Below are 21,577 nucleotides of genomic sequence, written 5' to 3'. Positions count from 1 at the left end.
TCTTGTCCTTGTCTGGTCAAAATGAGGGCCCCACAAAGCAGCCCCCGGGCCCAAAGCAAAACTTTTTATGGTGTACCTGAGGACGGCATAGCAGTACAGCACTCGGATCCTCCACTCCTATTATTTTCAAATCGTTTATCCCATTTCTACCATGCATGGACCCAAATTACTTCAGACAAGTGGGTCCTCTGCATGGTAGAACTGGAATACTCTATCCAGTTCCACTCCCTCCCACCTTTACGCCCTCCACCCCCCCTTCCCTGTCCCTCTTCAGGGACTCTCTCACGAGCAACTTCTAATTCAAAAAGTTCAGCTTCTGGAAGTGGGAGCGGTGGAAGAGGTTCCTATGGAGTTACGGGGAAGTGGTTTTTATTCACGGTATTTCCTAATTCTGAAAGCCAAGGGTGGCTTCAAGCTGATTCTAGATCTAAGGAACCTCAACAAGTTCATAAAGATGCTGAAGTTTCGAATGGTCTTCCAGGTGTCAATCATCCCCTCCCTGGATCCAAGAGATTGGTATGCTGCACTCGACCTCAAGGATGCGTACTTCCATGTGTCGATAGCCCCAAGACACAGAAGGTTCCACAGATTCACAGTTAGCAGTCACCATTACCAGTTTGCGGTGCTTCTGTTTGGCCTCTCGATTGCTCCCAGAGTCTTCACAAAATGCATGCCAGTGGTGGCCACCTTCTTCCGGAAGCGGGGATACAGGTCTTCTGTATCTGGATGACTGGCTGATCAAAGGGAAGTCAAGGCAACAGGTAAAATTGGACATAGCATTCATAAAGCTAACATTCACCCGTCTGGGCCTACTGGGATAGAATTCATAGGGGCAGTGCTGGTTTCAAACAAGTCCAGGGCCTTCCTACCAGACTCTCATTTTCACAACATTCTATCCATTATAGAGGAGTGAAACCACCACCTATGGTCACAGTCAGGAGCTGTCTAAAACTGCTGAGACACCTGGCAGCCTGCATTCACCTGGTTCCGTACACCAGGCCACATCTCAGACCCTTACAGACATGACTGGCTTCCATCTACTGCCCCTCCCAGGATTGTATAGACAAAGTGGTGTCCATACTGACATCAGTACTAATTTCGCTCAGCTGGTGGCTAGATCAGGGAGTAGTCTGTGCAGGAGTCCCCTTCTCAAGCCCACAGCCCACCATGACACCGATAACTGATGCCTCAGATTCGGGTTGGGGGACCCACCTAGGCCAGATGAATACTCAGGGCCAGTGTCACAAAGAGACCTGTCTGCTCATGTCAACGTGAGAGAGTTGAGAGTGGTAGGGTTAGCATGTTAAGCCTTCAAGGATCATCTGGTGGGAAAACGCATCGCGATAAAAACAGACAACACAACAGTGATGTTTTATATAAACAAATGGGGGGTGCTCGCTCCTCTCCCTTGTGTCAAGAAGCCCTCGATCTCTAGCACTTCTGTGTAACTCACAAGAGCCATCGAAGTATTTTACCTCCCAGGATTCCAGACTATATTAGCAGACTTCCTTAGCAGGTCAATAGCGAGTGGTCTTTATGCCCAGATGTGGTGAACAACATCTTCCAGAGGTGGGGAATTCCCCAAGTAGACCTGTTCGCGACGAGGTCCAACAGGAAATGCAGGAGCTTTTGTTCATTCCAAGGACACGGTCATTCATGGATGCTTTCCTCATTCCTGGTCAGGTCGCCTGTTTTATGCTTTTCCACCAATCCCGTTGATACACAAGGTCCTTCTGAAAGTGAAAAGAGACAAGTCGGTGATTATCCTGATTGCACTGGTGTGGCCGTGCACGCATTAGTTCACTACGCTGCTCAAGCTCACTGTAGAGACCCTTTTCAGTCTCCCATTGCTCCCAGACCTGATCACACAGGGTGAGGGTTGCCTTCATCACCCGAACCTACAATCTCTTCATCTCACAGCTTGGAAGGTCCGTGGCTGAACCAGCAGGAGTTGCAATGATTGGAACAAGTTAGGGAGGTCCTAATGGGTAGTAGAAAATCTTCCACAAGAGCTACCTGTGGGGTAAAGTGGAAGAGATTTTTCCTCTGGTCCCGGCAGACAGGGGTTTCCGTAGAAACTTCATCTATACCACTGATCCTGGACTATCTCTTGCACCTTAAGCATCAGGGGCTATCAGTGTCCGCACTGAAGGTCCATCTTGTGGCAATCTCGGCATTCCATCTGTGGGTGGAGGGGCGTTCAATCTTCTCAAACCACATAGTGAGCCATTTTCTCAAGAGCCTCGACAGAATGTTCCCTCAAACTCATCAGCCGTTTCCTCAATGGGACCTTAATTTGGTGCTGTCTACACTGATGAGACCACCGTTTGAACCAGTGGTGACATGTTTCCTCTTGTACTTGTCATGGAAGGTCGCCTTCCTAGTAGCCATTACATTGGCTAGCAGGGTGTCGTAGCTGAAGGCTGTGATGTCAGAGCCTCCACACATGGTGTTTTTCAAGGACAAGGTTCGTCTGCGACCACACCCGGCATTCCTCCCAAAGGTAGTCTCCCAGTTTCACTTTAATCAGGACATTTTTCTCCCCTAATCTTCTCCCCTAAGATGCACACAATTGACTGTGAGTGAAGTCTTCATTCGCTAGATGTTAGGAGGGCTTTGGCCTTCTACATCGAGAGAATGAAGCCTTTTAGGAAGACCTCCTTAGCTCTTTGTGGTGGTGGCAGAATGAAAGGCCTTCCAGTTTCCTCTCAGATGATATCATCATGGATTACATCGTGTATTAGGACCTGTTATGATTTAACAGAAGTGCCGGCCCCTGTTTTGTCAGCCCATTCAACATGAGCCCAGGCAACCTCGACGCTCTTCATAGCCCAGGTCCCAATCCAGGACATTTGCAGGGCAGTGATGTGGTCTTCCATTCACACTTTTGCAGCACGCTACACCATCACCCAGCAAGCCAGAGAAGATGCAGCAGTGGACAGAGCAGTCCTGCACTCAGTTCTGCGTTGAACTCCGACCCTGCCTCCTAGAGGAATGCTTGTGAGTCACCTAATTGGAATCGACATGAGCAAGCACTCACAGAGGTTAGTAACCATCTTTTCTTCTTCAACTGTTGTTCTTCGCAGGTCCCAAGCATAATTTTTTAAGGCCAAATACAAACTTATAACATGGGCCAACTCCAACACACATACTACAATCCCTCATCCTATACATACAATCTCATGAGCCATGAAAAATATTTTCCTCGTGGTAATGGGGTTGCAGCCTGGGCTGGCCCCCCATGGTCTCTGGGCCCCAGTAAAGTGTACCCTTTTCCCCCACATGTGGGGGCCCTGGTTCTTCAAGATGTGTTGCTCATGTCCATTCGAAACCCACCCGCCTACCCCTTTGTCAGAGTTTCTCGGCAAGAAAAAACTGAGGAGGCGGAGAGTCGGCCGGCCCTTATATAGAGCGCTATGGACGTGTGACTCCAGGGGGCTCCAGAGCTGACCCTCCAGGTACTATTGGGGGAAAAACCTTCCAGCAACTGTGCACGAGGTGTGCACATACCTAATTGGAATGGACATGAGCAACACATCTCGAAGAACAACAGTTACAGAAGGTTAGTAACCATCTTTTGTATCCATAATACAAGGTTGTTACTGAGAGACGTGAAGTCTGCCTTCTCCCTATGCCACCTAGGGACTGGGTAAAGCCCAAATTCAGATTGCTGTCCAGAACAGCAGATTTTTAGAAGTTGGTTGTCATTTTGGATTGCTGAAATGTGCCATCACACTTGCTCAGATCTGAAATTTTTCAGTCAATTATTTGACTCCATACAATCATTTTTAACTTGGACTGGAAAAAAATTGACATTTCTCAGATGTGTTTTGACAAGATGGGAAACCTGGCATTTAGGTGCTGCCATAAGTCACATAATAAATAATAATACAGAAGAGGAAGTAAAGGAGGGACTAAGTGGCGCAGTGTCTAAATAGCATACAGCTTTTTACCTATAGAAATGCTGTCTTGGGTAATGAGTGAAATTGTGCCTAGTGGCCTAATGCTAATCCCTAGTGCATATTTATCCTCAACGGTAAATCACCACAATTAAACATGATTGCCAGCCTCTCGTTAAGAGAGTCCCATTCCTGGAAAAGGGCTGATGCATGTCTGAGGACCAAGATGGATTAGAAAAATTAGTACATTGTCTCTACATCTTAGGGCTGGTTTGCACCAGTGGCTTTAATGCCTCGTTTTCATAAGCATGTACTTCATGCAAAAATAAGAACCAAGACAAAAAACAAATACAAAAATAAATATTTAGTTAAAGAGAGAGAGAAAATAAAACACTAATTCTGAGTTTCACTTGCACTGGTGTAAATCCACTGTAGTCAATGCAGTTACACTGATGTTAAACATGTGTGAGATCAGAATCAGTACCACTTTGGAGGGTTGAGTTTGTTATTCCCAATCTATCCCTGATAGATGACTATCTAAACTGTCTTGGAATATCTACTAGTGATGGTGTTTCCAACAACCTCTCTGTTTCTTCCATTGCCTAATTGACTCTATAGTTACATAACTTTTCCTACTAACATACATTTTCCCTGATACAGTTTATGTACCATTTCTTATTGTCTTAGAATCATTGACCAGCAAGGAAAATTGATCCCCATCCTGTTTATAACATCCCTTTACATGTGTGTGGAGTTATATCTTTCCTCATTCACCTTAGTGATATACTTAATGTTCTATTAATCTTGTCATTAGTTGACAATAAGACCGTGTGTTACTTTCTTCTGAACTTTCTCCGAGTTTCTGACTGTTTTTCTTCAACGTGTTTCTTGTTGTTCCTATAAACCTATATAATAGCAATACAGCAAGTTTTTATTTTTACTTTAAAGAGGAGAGATTTATGAAAGGTATCTCTGCATTCTATGCTTCTAATTTTCATTTTGATACATATTGATTCCACTCCATGCTATTTTGCTGCAATTGTAAGCAATAAAGAAATTACTGGAGTGCATCATTTTTGCCTCAGTGTCCTACAATAATACTGCCCCACCTAATTTATCCTGGATTAACTGTAGAATTGCATAGAGCATCACACCAGTAGGCAGGAGGGCTGCTGTGCCTGCAGCTCTTGAATTTAGGTCATCTTTGCGGCTAAGTAGGGAGCCTGCGATTCAGTTTAAAAAAAAAAGTGCAAAAAGATGACACCAAGGCATACTTTTAGCAAGATGGTTTCTGTATGTTTCATTTGCACTGGTCTATCTTCATGGAGTCTGTCATTTTCTGTATGGCACTGGTCTAACTCAGAAGATTAACTGAAGTATAATTGTATGTATCAGTGTACAAGTGCATGTTTAGTAAGTAATTGGAAGTGTTCTTCGTCATTCATGTTCTGCTGCTATTAAAGCTACAGACACAGAGTCAAGATGAGGAACAGTATGTTTCTAGGTTTGAGTTTATTTATACATACAATAATAACACACCTACCAGAGGAAATCTAAGTACAAGTGCAAAAAGTAAAAGCAGCAGTCATTACAGATGTCTAAACCAGCTGGCCACTCAAAACAGTTGTCCCGACATTGCTTAACACCAGCACCCTAGACCCACAATTGTAATAAACCTTTGCTAGCTAAAAACTTGATTTAAAAAGATGAGTTCTGCACTACTTCTTAAAGGTTTCCTAACTCAGACTGTGGTGGGTGGACCAATGGGAACAAATGCTAGAGATGAGGCCTTTATAGAGAATGCCCAACTACCCATTTCAGTAAACTTGTCACCAAGGATGGGCAGCAAAAGCATTCCATGTATTGTACATGCTGAAATAGAGCAGCGGGGGGAGAAAAGAGGGAAGGGGAGAGAGCTGGATTCCAGGCCATTTAAAGCTTTGCAAATTAACACCACGTTTTGGAAATTTTATGATGCTGGTCACATTGGGTAAAATATTCAAAAACATCTTATGCCCGGATCCTCAAAGGTGTTTAGGCATCCAACTCTGATTGATTTCAATGGGAGTTAGGCACCTAAATACCTTTGAGGATATGTCTCTACATCCCATTTCAAAAGTGACTTCGGCTCTTAGGTCCCTAAGCCTCATTGGAACTTAGGCTCCTACGTGCTAATGTCACTTTTTAAAATGTCACTGATATTCCTAAGTCACTTAGTTGATTTTGAAAATTTTAACCATTTTATTTGAAAAAGAAAAAGAAAAAGAAAAAAGATGTAATGAATTAATCTGAAGACCATCATGTGGGGATTGAAGATTCAGCCAGAGTCAACAAAAGTGGGAATGTTATCAGCAGAAGGTCAGTTGATTAAAATGCAAAGTGTTCTCTGCTTGAAAAAGACAAATGAATAACATCTAATGTACTCACTTGTTCTTTTTTGTAGTTAAAAAAAAAAAAAAAAAAAAAATCAGAGTTGAACAGTAAGTCCTAAAAGATGTTTTTATTGCTGTTGCGCTGTCCTCTGAGACACATTCTTGGCAGAATTCAAGAAAAACAAATAACAAATTGGCTGCTGACAAGAAAATGCATAAATGTTCCTGCATTTAACAGTATTGGGCCCATCCTTGTTAGGAGTAGGTTCCTGCAGTGCTTAGAGATGTAGTGCTAGGCTTGCAAGCTCATAATGTGCTCTGAGTGGACTTCTGCAATCAGATGTCTGATAATGAAGGTACTGAAGTGGAGAGGAGGAAATAGACAAACTCAGAAAGAATCAGGGTAGGAAACCCAAAAGGGCAGAGTTATGGAGTTTTTTTTTACTAAAGATCTTAAGAGTTGGTTTATTTTAAAAACAAATCAGGAAAAAAAAGGAAAAAAAAAACCCTGTTCCTCCTGCAGTTAATGTATTTGTGATGTGACTGGGAAAACCTGACTATATATTTCAAGGTATTAAAAAGAAAACTCACATGTTGTGCTTGCAAAAAAGTGTGTGCACACGTCTTCTACTTACAAAAGACATGCATTTGGATAAAAGAAGCCACATTTACACATGTAAATGCAAGGGGCTGCATGTTCATTCTGCCATTTTGTAGGCACAACACAGGCATTTGGCCCTAACATTTTTGTAATAATATGGCAACATATTCATCACTGTGTTATATATATTGGACTATGCATTTTAATTGTATGGCTTTGCATAGAGCCTGAGATGGTAATATCATATAAATCCTTATGGAAAAGTCCTTAAGAATATAACAGAAAATTATATGTTTTCTATAGATTTGTGGGATCAGCCTATAAAATTACATTGAAAATTATACAGCAATAATAGATTTCTATAGACTAGCTCAAAAATCCATCATAATGATTACATTCTATAGGTATTTATATTAATTTGTATAGAACCCTATTACATTTCCGTAGAATTCTGTTTTTCCTTTCTATTAAATTATATAACACTTATAACCCAAATCTGTAGCATTTAAAATGTGGCTATTGAAAGTTACTTGCATTTTGTGACATCTTAGCCTAAAACAACATTTAAAAATCTAATGTAAATCTAAAGCCTAGTCTAATCTAAACTTTAGAGAAAAAGCTATTATCGTCATTTCATCCCCACCTGCTTAAAATTGATCTAATGCAATTGCTAACTTCAGTCTCCTAGATTGAGATCAAACAGCAGTGGAGAGTCGTGGCGAGACAAATCTGTTTGGGAGCCAGGAGCTGTTTGTTCATTACTAGCTTTTAGAATCGTTCACCAAATACTTGCTTAGAGTGGGCATATAGAATCATAGAATCATAGAATATTAGAGTTGGAAGGGACCTTACTTACTTACTTACTTACTTACTAATTTTTAACCTTTTCTTTTCTGTGAATGGACCTGTTCCAAAGGACACAGCAAGGTGCCTGGCCTTTGGTCCCCATTTGTTTATGCTCTGGTAGATTGTCATTTGCTATAATTTTGCACTCTCATTTCTCTGTGACAATCTTGTATAAAGAAAAGGGTATATCGATTGCAGCAGCAAGTATAGGCTTTCCACTGCCATCAGTCCCAACTCATTTATTTTATTTATTTCTTTAAATTTCCAGATGTACTCATTTCAGAAGCACTAGACTATAGAATAGTCACCAACAGTTGTGTATCAAAGCTATTTGCTTCAGGGGGCGCTCACTAATATATACTGTCAAGCAGGCAGCTGGTTGTAACAATGGAATTTCATCACTAGGGAGCCCTGCTGCTCCACCACAGTACAAAGTTTCTGGGAAAGGAAGAAGGTGCGAGGTCCTAAAGCCTACAGATCTCCCAAAAGGGACAGGTCATTTCATCAACAACATGCACCAGACAGTGGAGGCATAGCCAGGTGCACAGAAGGAATTGTGCTGCACCCTTTGAAACTGTGCAGCAATTTCTTCCTCCCAGAAAAATATAGGCTATTTTTGCCCTGGTGCTGCAAGGAGCTCAAGGAGGAATCCTGCCTCTTCCTGGCAATATGATGCCCTAAAGGCACAAATGAGCATCAAATGGTAATGTCAGGTCAAATGTCATGGTCTAATTTGTCCTATCTTATCAGAGACAAAATAACCAGATATCAAAATTATAGCATGCTTTATTTTGTGGCTTGACGTTTGACAGAGCGTTAGCTGGGTTTCTACTGGGAAGATTATGGCCCAAGACTGTAAGCCAAGAGATCTTGATTATATACTCAGATGCGTCACTTCTTTTGTCCAATCACTTAATCTCCCTGTGTCTCCGTTTTCCTATGTGTAAGAAAGGGATAATATGTAGCTACTTCAGAGGGATGCCGTAGTTAATTAATTCCTATCAATTGCTTTGAGAATCTTAGAAGAAAGGTGCTATGTAATTTTAAAATAATACCAATAATGCTTTGGGCCAGATCCCCAGCTAATGTAACATGGCCTAGCCCCCCTGGAAGTAATGATAATGTAGATGAGTGAGGATTTACTTTCCATTCTACCATCCCCACCCTCCACATTTTGTCTTTGTCTTTCATGATAATTCATGAAAAACAAAGTGTTGTTATGTAAAGAGAAATAATCTCTGTATGGTTAGGGTTGCAACCAGTGTTCTGTGCTAAGGCTGACTCTTAAATACTACCTCCCCCTTGTAACTCTGAAAAAAACAGATCTTCAAGATTTCGAAATGTTAAGGTTAATGATGAAGCAGAATTTTTTTTCTTGAAAATGCAAAGGAAAATTAAGCACTTTTTTTCTTATATTCCTTCAACTGAAAAAGTGCCTTCTTTTTGCAATTTTTGTGAAGTGCTTTTTCTTGTCCTTATGTTCTCTAAGTAAACCCAACTTTCATTTAAGGTGCCTTTGCATCTCCTAGCCTGATTGTAGGCTAGCATATGTACCTCTGCTTTTACAAAATTCTTATTTACAGAAGCTTTAAATGTGCCCTGTGTCTCATAAAATTAAGGTTTGACTGTATCTTGAAAGAGTTTAGTTTTAACACAGGGTTCACTTGATCAGTATTTCTATCTAAACTTGGGTCTAGGTTAATTTCTAAGAAAAATAAAAAACAAATAGTAATATAAATGTTACTGGGTAAAATTTTCGATAGTGTTTACGTGACTTTACACCCATTGTTCCTAATGAAACGGGTGTCTAGCATAAGAAAAAATATGATGCCATTTTATAAAGTTCTAAAATATTCTGCAAAGCTTGAAGGTGTTTTAGAAAACGCCTAATGGTTTCACAGAAGTTCCCCATCACTTACAAAAACCATTTCTGTCTTAACAAGTGTTGCGTAAAACAATGGGCCTGAGAAAGGGCCTGCATAGTTGTGTCATTTAGGGAAGAACAGATGTCTTACGGTTAAGGCACTGACCTGAGATGCCGTAGATCCAGGTTCGATTGTTAGTTCTGCTACAGACATCTTGTGTAACCGTGGTGCAGTTCAGGGCCTCAATTCCTCATTCTCAGCATTGAACTACAAATGCTTCCTAGTTCAGTAGGCTGTTGTGAGGATAAATTCCATAAAGTTTGTAGGGCACAGAGATCCACCAGTGATAAACCTATGCAGGTAGCCCCAGAAGTTGTTTCTCATGTGCCCATATTTGAAATTCAGCCTGGAGCATGTGGTCTGCTAAACCTCAGCTAGGGTATGTATTTTCTTCATTCTTCGGGGTGAGAGCAGTGCAGGACAGTACATCTGACTAGCCCCACAAAGAAGTCAAGCAATTAAAAGAGCAATGAATGGTGCCCTAAGGCTTAAGCATTTTAGGGAAATATATTTTATTATAAGTGAGAAGTCATTTTAATCCATTGTGATTCACTTTAACACCATTAACTCTGATTAGTTCAATTGCTATTAATATAGCAGCATTATGTACCTCTACCTAAGTTACAATATAATTTATCATTTATGCTACCAGACTGTAAAACCAGACAGTCAGATTGCTGGATGACTGAACATTATTCGGTGATGAAAGTTAAAAACAAAATGTCAACCCTCAGAAACCAGCTAATTCAGGGAATAAAGCCTGCTTTTAGGAAGCTGCATTCTGTGGCTATCATCATTAAGACCTATAGAGCCCAGACCAACAGTACACCAGCCACGTTCATGGTACCTGAGACATGAAAGTCTGTATTTAGCTGAGCAAGGGCTTCTCAAGTCTCCCAAGAAACTTCACAGGAGCAAATAGCAGGGCTTCCAGGAGCAGGAAGACATCATGCGAATGAGGTTCCTTCCTTCTGCTCTACACCATTCTTGAGACTCAGACTCATCTACCCCTCTTTTTGATCATGTATGCACAATGGGCCTAGCTAATTTACATTTTGGGGGGATGGCCTTCCTCTCTCTCTGCTTATCAGGCTCCATGAGTCTTGAACGTGGGTCTGGAGGGTTGGGGTCCTGGGAGTCATCACACTCCAATCGTCCACCCAGCAACTCACAGACAGTGGTTGGAACTAGGATTCATGAAGTCCAACTTGGGCACAAGCCTATTCCTCTGATTGGGAGAGCTCCTAGGCTCTTGAATAGGTCCAGGGGCCTGATGTTTACTTGTTCTTGCCCTCTGATCCTGACCGCCTGGTATCCTGAATAAGCGTGACTCTTGGTAACTGCCTCCTGGTGCCTGCTCTCGGTTCCATAGCCTGGTTCTGACCTCCTGGTATTCTGACTCAGCCTGGGAACTGACTCCTGATCCCTGGATCCTTGGCCCATGCCAGATGCTAACCTCTGGGCCAGGGCATGCATATCTTGGCCCTTGATGGTGCCTGTTGCTGGCCCCTGTGAACCCTTTCCCTGGGATCCGGTGTTAATGCTAGAATACTCTAGGTGCAATTAACCTCAGAGGAGTCCTCATCTTGACAGGGATTTGAGGAGTTTTGTCCATCAGCTGTTCTCTCAGATTCCACTTTGGGAATGAACGTGTTGCTGGCTTTCTGTGCTCTCTGCCTCCAGAAGTGTAGGGTGGCAGTGGCTGCTGAAGCAGGGGCCCACACCTGGTGCTGGTAGGGCAGCCAATATAATAGTGACTTTGAACAAGTCACTGCCTCAAGAAGAAACAGACAGACCCCAGCATCTCTGTATGTCAGACAATGAGGAAAAGCAAAGAGAGATAAGAGCCAGGAGGAAACATTTGTTGTTCCTTTGGAAGTTCCAATTCCCCTCTGTGTCCCATCCAGACCATAGTTGCCTGGTAGTGGATAGTTCCTCCTGTAAGGAGACAGGTTACTGCCCCTTTCTGCTTAACAGTAGCACGCTTAGTTACAGACTTCCTCGACAACGTTCCCTAGAGTCCACTTGACCTATATGTTAATTGTGAAAAATATCATAGGCTTGGGAAGGAATGGTCGTGTTCAGTGGTTAAAGATTGAAATAGAGGGAAGGTGGAGCTTTCACCTGTGCTAGCTAAGAAGGAGGGGGAGCAGTCAGGGACCACTGCTTACCCAAACCCGGGAGAGGTTGGGGAGCTCCCAATTGGTTTTAGCAAAAGAGGGGGCTCAATGCTCCCCCCATATCCTATTTTTAACCCTGGTCATGCCTAATCTATTCCCTTTCATCTTGGATTCCATGAAGCTTCAGTGACTGTGATTATGGTGTTTTTGGAGCCATTGCACAATCTGAGGGTAGTGAGGTTGTTTCATTTACAAAAAAAACCCAAAACAAAACAAAAAAAACCGCACCCAACTTAGGATCGTAGGAATTGCCTGATTGGATCGGACCCATGGTCCTTCTGTTCCAGTACTTGTCTCCAACAGTAGCCAGTACCAGATGGTTCAGAGGAAAAACCTTATAGATGTGGGATCATCTGCCCTGACATAGGCCTCATCCTGATCCCTAACAGATAGAGATTGCGTTAAGTCTTGAAGCGTAAGGTTTAATATCCATTTGATGCACAGGTGTACTGTCCGCAGCCCCAGGTTTTCCAAAGAAACATACGTTGTTGTTGGCTATTGAATTCACTGCATTAAAAAGAAATAGGAACAAAATGAAATAGAATCCCCTTTGCTACCAGTTCAGTTACAGTCCTTTGTTATGTGGGTGCTTCTGGTGGTTTCCTCATTAACTTGGTTAATGTGTGTGTTATTTCTGCTTATAACCCAACCCATTCAAAGAATTAAATCTTTAATTAGCCAGCATGTATATAATGGACAGGAAATATTACAAAATTATTTAGAAGCCTTTTGCATTAGCATCAGCCTTCTCCCTCCACCCTTTGCTTCAGACAAACATTAATCTTTGCTGCTCAGCTTCCTTTTATTTTGCTGCACTGACCTGAATGTTGATATATGGAAGTGGTGCCTGATTGGTGAAATAAGATCTGATGCTGTCCACGAACACGGAAGAAAGTATGTGCCACTCTCGACTTGAAATACCTACTCTATTCAGCTGTACAAAGAGATTCCCTTTGATTTGTAATGCTTTCATTTCAATAGCCATTGGAATGATGGGAAACCTTGTGGCTGGAGTGCAGATCTATGAGAGTTCAGAGTGGATTTTGGGGCTGCACAGTTGCATTACAATCTTTCCAATTTTAGACAAAGAAGGCCCAAAATAACTTGAAAAATGTGAAAGGCACTCAGATCCCATACTGATGAGTGTGGTAATAGTCACCTAGACAAATAGGTTCACTTTCAATCCCTATAGAACTTATACCTGTATCAACTGCAGCCTAGCAGAAGCCTGGGTACTGTTATATTGAGTACAGTAATTGATTTCCCCTTTCATCTCGAAGCAAACTCTATTTGATTCTGTTATTCATGCTAAGAGGAAAAAGGTTATTAATGTGACATTCTTTAAAGTTTTCTGTAGAAGGGAGAGCAGTAATGCAAGAGATGTATTGGTTAAGAGAAAACATTTACAGGAGATCTTTGCCCATCTTTTTTGTATCTTCTTTCATCATGAAGAATGTTAGCTGTGATAAACTGTTCTGCTAATCAAACAGCACTGAAAGGTTAGGTCATTGGAAGTCTTTAGTCATTTTGTGCTTTTCAAGAGTGAATTTGTTAAAATTATGCTGAATACCCACTTAAAGCCTCAGCTGAAAACCCTACCTGTGTTTTATAACTCTTCACTGTCAGAACTCATAATAAGCCAAACATTCTTTCAGAGGTACTCATAAGAGAGAAAAAAAACCCTGTAAATTTAAGAGTAATTTCAGATTGTAAATGAAAAAGAGAGGCACGACTGTTCATTTGCACCAATCATGCCTTCCTTTCATCTGCTCTGATTAGGCCTGGCGCGGTTTCATCAAACTACTCCATCACTGAGCTGTCACTCCAGCCGTCTGTTGATTGAAAACAATCAGGGCTCTGATGGCACAATTATTCTGACCCTTTAACTAGAGGCTGCTGTGATAATGAAAGGTTGATTATGATAGTTTGTGCCTCTTTCAGTTTGCCAAGAAGGTTAATTTGGGCATCAGACGGATGTTTAATGGGCGCTTGCTGGCTACACTGAGGTAAATGAGAACGTGCGGTCTTCGATATTGCACGGATATAGTTTGGCTGTCAATCATTGTCATTTTGAGTTTGTGCCTCACACTCTGGAAATCACATTTTATTTCTTCCTTGGGATTTAATTTATTCTGTGCCCTGAGGAAGTTCTTTCACTGTGTGACCTTCACAGTAGCTTTCTCTGTCTTCCCCCCCGCCCCTCCTCAAATGGAGCCAAAGGCACAGCGCATCCAAAAGAACATTTTTCTTTCATTTTCTCTTAGAAAACCCAGAAACTTTAAAACCACTGTTTATCCCTCACTTTGAACAGAGTAAATGCTTTAATTCTGATTGTAAAATAAGAATGTGCAAATGAAAGTGAAGTTTGCCTGCTTGCTAATGCAGCATCACCCAGGGGGTTGCTTATATATACACACACTTATAAAACGGACAAACAGGCAATTTAAAATATCTCTGTGAAAAGGGGCATATTTTACACACACACACACACACACACACACACACACACACACACCCATCTTAGTGCACTATAAATGTGATCTCAATACCATCCCACAACTTTTTGAGTCGGAAAGTCTCTTTTCAGGGTTGAGGGGCAGGAGGCATTTCATTGCAGATTCAAAGATTATTAATATTTACCAATTTCAGATTTGAGAGAATCCTATGCATAATTTTGTAGTTGTTTGATTCATGGCGTAAAAGAGATGCAAATACATAATAATTTTGATTGTTCTACATGCAGCTCATTACAATCTTATTTTTATGCACATTTTTCTAATAAAAAAAAAGACAGAAGTAAAAAGATTTTATATATATAGCCATGTGGTCTGTGGACCTGAGTCACTCACTCTTGATATTGCTCACAAATATGAGGTAATACCTGCATGGCACAATTTCAAAGGAGTGTCTGGACATTTAGTCACATGACTATTCTTCATGACTGAAGAAGAGCTCTGAGTAATTTTGAAAACTTCTCTCTCTCTCTCTCTCTCTCACCAACAGATGGTGGTCCAGTAAAAGATATTTTTATTGAGAGGCTGGGGAAACTAGGCTTGTTTAGCCTGCAGAAGAGAAGAATGAGGGGGGATTTGATAGCAGCCTTTAACTACCTGAAAAGGAGTTCCAGGGAGGATGGAACTAGGCTGTTTTCAGTGGTAGTAGATGGCAGAACTAAGAGAAATGGTCTCAAGCTGCAGTGAGGGAGATCTAGGTTGGATATTAGGAAAAAAAATTTTCACTAGGAGGGAGTTGAAACACTGGAATGGGTTACCTAGGGAGGTGGTGGAATCTCCATCCTTAGATGTTTTTAAAGTGCAGCTTGATAAAGCCCTGGCTGGGATGATTTAGTTGGGGTTGGTCCTGCTTTGAGCAGGGGGTTGGACTAAATGACCTCCTGAGGTCCCTCCCATCCCTAGTCTTTCATGATTTTATGATATTACCTCACCCACCATGTCTCTCTAATATCCTGGGACCAACAAGGCTACAACAACACTGCAAACAATTCTGTCCCATGTCTGGTTTTTAAAATGTTCCTGTGTAAGCCTGGCCTTCAGAAGCTGATGGAATTTGTTACTTTTTTCCAAAAGCAATTCTTGGGTTGGCCCCATTTTAAAAAAAATATACAGTGATGGTCTCATCCAAAGTCCTTTGGAATCAATAAGAGTCCTTTCATTTTCTTCAGTGTGGGCTTTGGATCAGAGTCCTAATAAACCATTAGTTCTTCGGTGCTCATGGTTGGTCTCGCAACCCCGCAAGAGTCAAGGTCACAACCAGAATGCCCTTTCTATATTGCTACAAAGGAGGGGGTCCAGCTAGATGGGAAAGTGGTTTCACGGGGGAGGGGAGTATGGAAAAGGTTGAGAACTACTGAATTATGTGAACTCCAGCCAAAGGTCAGACCACATTTGCCAATTTTATTCTGGGGGAATATTTTACAACCAGCACACACATTTGCACTAGAGTAGGCGCACACAGAAATGCATGCTTTTATGTTGGAAAATAAACAGCCAGATAAAACACTGAAGTTATAAACCCAAAACCCCATTATTTGACATAGATCGTGAATAGATGATGAACGTTGGTGAGTTCTATTTCTATAAAGAGTGCATTGTCTTCATGACTAGTTTTGTCTCATCAATATCAGTAGATTTAAAACATTGCCCCAAGTGCTTACGGTAATTATGACTTTCTTTTGGCTTGTTTGATTACAATTCCACAGTGAGATGTAGAAAGGTTATTCAGGAAAAATTGGTGTGAAAAAAATCCCATCTTCTTTTTTCTTTCCACATTACATGTTATAGACAGAACTGAAGAAATCAGTTGCATTTTGTTTTTAATGTGTCCTGTTTTGCTTTCAGTCTCTGAGGCCTGACTCTGATCTAAAACTGACAGAAAATTTCCTTTTTGACAAAAAATTACCCTTTTGTCAAAATGAAAACTTTTGCAGAAAATGTTTGTTTCATTTGAAATTTTCAATTGTTTTTTCAATGAAGAACTGGAACATTTCAGTGAAAAAAGTTTATTGCTTTTGCAATTTTTGTTAAATATATTCACTGTTTCCCAGCCAGCTCCATTCTGGTCAGTGTAACTCCATTGGCATCCTCAGATGGTGTAAACTGGCATAACTCCCTTGAGCTAACACTGATTTACTCCAGTGGAGGATCTGACCCATTGACTTCAGTTGAGTTATTCTTGATTCTCACCAGTGTGAGATGAGAATCAGCTTCATGTTGTCTGTGTGACAAGGTGCAATATAGCTATGTAGTTTACTGACACTAAGGGCTTGTCTACACTTACCTCGGAGATTCGGCGGCAGTCGACCGGAGTTATGCAAACTACGCAAAAAACTTGTGTAACTCCTGTCAACTTCTGTGGTTCTGTTCTGTGCACCGTTTTCACTTCACTGTGCTGACGGGAACCGCATTTGCGTCGACGCAGCGCTACGCCACTTGAGAAGGTGGTCTTAATACGTTGATTTCTGGATCGATTGAGCGGGTCTTCACTGACCGCTCAGTGGATCCAGATAAGTCAATTTGACAGCGGTGAATTTGCCGCCGTCAGTGAAGACATAGCCTAAACTTGCCCGTAAAGTAAGGTATAAATTAACCACACTATAGTGAGCCCATCAGATTCACATTTTGCCAAATGAGATGGGGTTCTCTGCTTAGAGAATATAGTGCAAAACCCGTTGAAGTAAAGGGTGGCTTGTGTACCAGCTGACAGCATGGAGAGGCTGCAATCAGGTGGTACACAGATTGGTTTAAAGGATTTCAGAAGAAATATCCATTATAAGTACACTGATCAAAACTGCAAAAGTGGCACACCAATCCCTTTGTCACTTACTTGGTGAAAAGATGGATATAGAAAAATATATTAAAGCTGATAGAGGTAGTAAACTCTGGCTTAACCCATGCTTGCTCTCTCTTTCACACACATGTTAAAATTAATAAGATACATATGGGAAGCCTTTGACTACTTATGTAAAGAATTGTCTGTATATTGCTAAAAGTAGGAGTCTGTCCTTAGTATTGTCAAGAATGTATTAGTGGTAAAAACATGGTTTAGCTATACAATACTTTTGAGATTTTGGAGACTTTTTTTTTCTTCATTGCAACTGGAATTTCAAAGGCTATTAGTGTGTCCTTGTGGCAAGCTGGGTGTTTTTCCCTGTCCTGTTTTAATCACATATAATATAATGCTCATGCAGCACTCTAAACTGGCTCTTAGTTCACTTTTACTTTTGGTATTGTCTACAGTAAGGAATCTCCACTGTGTCAGAAGCTAAAAAAGTAAATTAGTTATAATTAGTGTATATATAGTATATGTATATATAGGGGCTAAAACCTGAAGTTCTTACTCAGGCAACGCTTGTGGTGAATTCAGTAGGATCTTTAATCTGAACTGAAGAAAAGCTGAGTAGAGACTTTAGAATTTGGTCCTGAATAAATAGATTTTAAAAAAATAAATTTGCTCCTATAAAGTGTATGAGTTTGCACTAATGTTGAGGATGAGGCAAATTCTGCTCTCATTTACACAAAGATAAGCCTAGAATAACCATGTTGAAGTCCACTAAAGATTATTATTATTATTACATGAGAAACATCAGTTTGGGAACCTGATTCTCCCTATCTCCCCAATGATGCACCCTAATCCAATCTCTACCACTAGAAAACTTTCCCAGTGATAGGTGCATCAATTCCCTTCCCCGATGACCAAATTCTCCTCCTGCTTCCTCCACACGTCCTGCAGTGTACTACACTATTGATATGCATGGCAGTGACTTACATGACTTGGTATTAGGCCTGTCAAATGATTTTAAAGAATAATCGTGATGAATTGCAGTTTTAATTGCAATTTTAATTGCACTGTTAACCAATAATAGAATACCAATTATTTAAATTTTTTTGGATGTTTTCTACATTTTCAAATATATTGATTTCAGTCACAACACAGAATACAAAGTGTACAGTGCTCACTTTACATTATTTATATAAGAAATATTTGCACTGTAAAAAAGAAACAAAAGAAATAGTATTTTTCTGTCCACCTTATCCAAGTACTGTAGTGCAATGTCTTGATCATGGAAGTGCCACTTAGCATGGAAGTATATCCTCTGGAATGGTGGCCGAAGCACGAAGGGGCATACAAATGTTTAGCATATTTGGCACGTAAATACCTTGCAGCACTGGTTACAACAGTGCCATGTGAACGCCTGTTTCAGGTGGCATGTAAATAAGAAGCAGGCAGCAGTATCTCCTGTAAATGTAAACAAACTTGTTTGTCTTAGTGATTGGCTGAACAAGAAGTAGGACTGAGTGGACTTGTAGGCTCTAAACTTTTCCATTGTTTTGTTTTTGAGTGCAGCTATGTAACAAAAACTAAAATATCTACATTTGTAAGTTGCACTTTCATGATAAAGCTTTACAGTACTTGTATGAGGTGAATACTATTTCTTTTGTTTCTTTTTTACAGTGCAAATATTTGTAATAAAAAGTAATAATATAAAGTGGGTGCTTATATTTTGTACTCTGTGTTGTAATTGAAATCAATATATTTTAAAATATAGAAGAACATCCAAAAATATTTATAATACATTTAAATTGGTATTCTATTATTGTTTAACAGTGCAATTAAAATGGCGCTTAATTGTTATTAATTTTTTAATCGAGTTAACTTGTTTTGAGTTAATTGCTGGAGTTAACTGTGAGTAATTGACAGCCCTACTTGCTATTGCTATCCGGTGGGTGCAGCAGGGATAAATGTTCTTGGGGCAGAGCAGGAAACATAAGGTATTCATGTCAAGTAGCTGTCCGCAATGGATATGAGAGGGTCATTCAGGACTGACTAGAACCAGCCCCTATCCATGGAAGGATTTGATGAATCAGTGGAAACCGGATGGGCCCAACAGTCAAAAGGAGATTTTCTCTCACTCTCAACAGGGAACCAGAACAAAGAGCAGAAGCCGGAGAATAAAGGTGTCAGGTGTCTTTTGTTAAGAGCTGAGCTCACAGAGACACACATAGCTTTCACCGGGAGCTGACAGAGAGAGAGAGGGACAGCCAAGATAGATTCCACAGCAGTTTGACTGGCTGGGGTGCTGGCATTGGCCAGGATGGACTACGTCTGAACTTTTTCGTCTTTATACTAACTAAGGACTTCCTGGTGCTGTATTCCAGCTGAATAATAAAGCTTACTCTGCATTGGGAAGGCTGCCTGATATCATTGCAAATACTTGCTGCGGTACATTGGTCCCTGAAGAGGGTGACAATCTGTGACCAGGAATCTGTCTCAGTTGGATTTGCCGAGGGAAACTGGAATGCTGGAGCTCAGAGCCTATATCTTGGAGACATTGAGCCACGGGGCCTACCTTTGTGACAACAGGGGCACATCATAAAGCCAGCTCTGTGATAGCCTTGTAAAACCAGGCTTTCCGTTCCACAGCAACTTCCACTATTACAGGGATGGTACTGCATGTGCTGTAAATTCATACAGTGAATAGCGTATTTAGTGAATTTTGTGTCTTTTATTAAAATAAGCTTATGCAAATATCATTTTTCAAGACACTTAAATGAACACAACCATCATTGTTACCAATAGCAAGACAAGGGAATGCAAAAAAACAAGTCTGTGGCTTTTAGCTTTCTTGCTGCATACTTACCTATCTACCTAGAAAAAGCCCAGTGGGGGATCATAAGATGACTGTATGTTAGCTGCATATGTAGGTCTAGATTCACTGGATTGGCCGAGCTGTGCTCAGCACAAGCTGGGGTAAGGGGTGCTGAACATAGGCAAAGATGACATCAAATCCCACCACATATGCTGTCTATGTAGTGCACATAGTAATAATATTTCACACATTTTTAGAGAAATATCTACATTTTAGATAGACAGCACACAATTCCAACAAAACCTTTATACTGCACCACAGAAGCCTCTTATAAATGAAGTTGTTTTTGCCATGGTTCACGCAGCTGGCTGAAAGCATTGTAATGGAGATTTCAGTTCCTTGTGTGGTAGCTCAATAACTCTTCACCTATCCAGCTGTAGTGTCACAGCCATTTGTGTGTGTGTGGGTATGCACGTACAAATGCACTCATGCATATAGTAAGCCATGGAAAAAATCTAACGGCAGAAGGGGGATGAGATTCTAAATAATTAACAGAAATTAGATTACAAATTTACAAAGCAATACATTTTAAATGTGAACTAAAAGGGCTTTTTAACCTACCCAGACCAGGTGCCAGAGATCTCTCTCTTTCTACATTATTACCTAAAGCAGAGCTGAGAGCTAGGTTCCTTATACCGGTTAGGTGTCAGTGGTGGCAACAACTGTAAAATGGGGAAATGCCAATCTATTAAACTCAAATTACAGTGAATAAACAAAGGAGGAGGGCAATACTTTACTGCAATGATTCTCAACTTGTGGCCCAGTCAACACACAGCTGCGGCCCATGTGATCTCCTCAGGGCCATACAGAGAGCATATATATTGTGTGGATGTGACCCACATAACACATACAGAGTTGCAGATGAAGCCCACTGCTTTAATATAGATATCTACACATTGTTCAGTGGGCAATTTCAGATCATGAGCAGTTTTAAATTTATTTTCATTTAGCCCCTTGACTATTCAACAAGATATGTTATATGCACAATGGAACCACACTGAGCATGTACATCACTGACATGCTGCAGTCCTTTTTGCTGCATTCCACAGCTGCTGGAGAATTCAGCAGTGGAGGGGTTAAAGCATTTCAATTCATTTGGAATTTGGATGTTTTAGTTTTGTAACTTTGCTTATTCTCTTAACTTTCTCTCCAATTTGTTATCCCAGACAAATATTTCTACCTCTTTTTTTCAAGAAAACTTTTTTTATTTGAACCGGTAAGAAAACACATGAGGATAAAGGGCACTGTTGTTATGCTTCGACTGTATCCCAAATAATCTGAATACTCTGTGCATTGAGTGTGGCAGGGTGCCGGAACAATTTGTAATAGGAGATGCTGAGAGCTATCGAACCAAATGGTAAAACCTGTATATGATGAAAACTACTTCAAGCCAGGGGATGCGGTAGCACCCCTGGTTCCAGCACTTGTGTGTTGGGTGTATACACATTAATATTATGGTTTAAAAAAATCCAGAAGGAAGACAATTGGTGCCTGGTATCCTTACCTTATTTTATTTCCTTCAGTATTTTGTTATAAATAGGAATGGGGGGAGGGAAAGCCTTTTCTTTTTAAATCACTCTACCATAA

General features: G+C 40.8%; 1 protein-coding gene across 6 annotated transcripts in view; it reads left to right on the top strand.

Moving 5' to 3' along the window:
• The window catches only part of KLHL32 (kelch like family member 32), a 206,472-nt gene that overhangs the window by 153,864 nt on the left and 31,031 nt on the right, over positions 1 to 21,577 (top strand). The window lies entirely within an intron of this gene.

This window comes from Emydura macquarii, unplaced genomic scaffold (assembly GCF_026122565.2).
Source record: "Emydura macquarii macquarii isolate MOO-44397 ecotype Brisbane River unplaced genomic scaffold, CSIRO-AGI_Emac_v2 contig_3019, whole genome shotgun sequence".
NCBI lineage: Eukaryota > Metazoa > Chordata > Testudines > Chelidae > Emydura > Emydura macquarii.
This window is presented reverse-complemented; position numbering and strand designations above follow the sequence as displayed.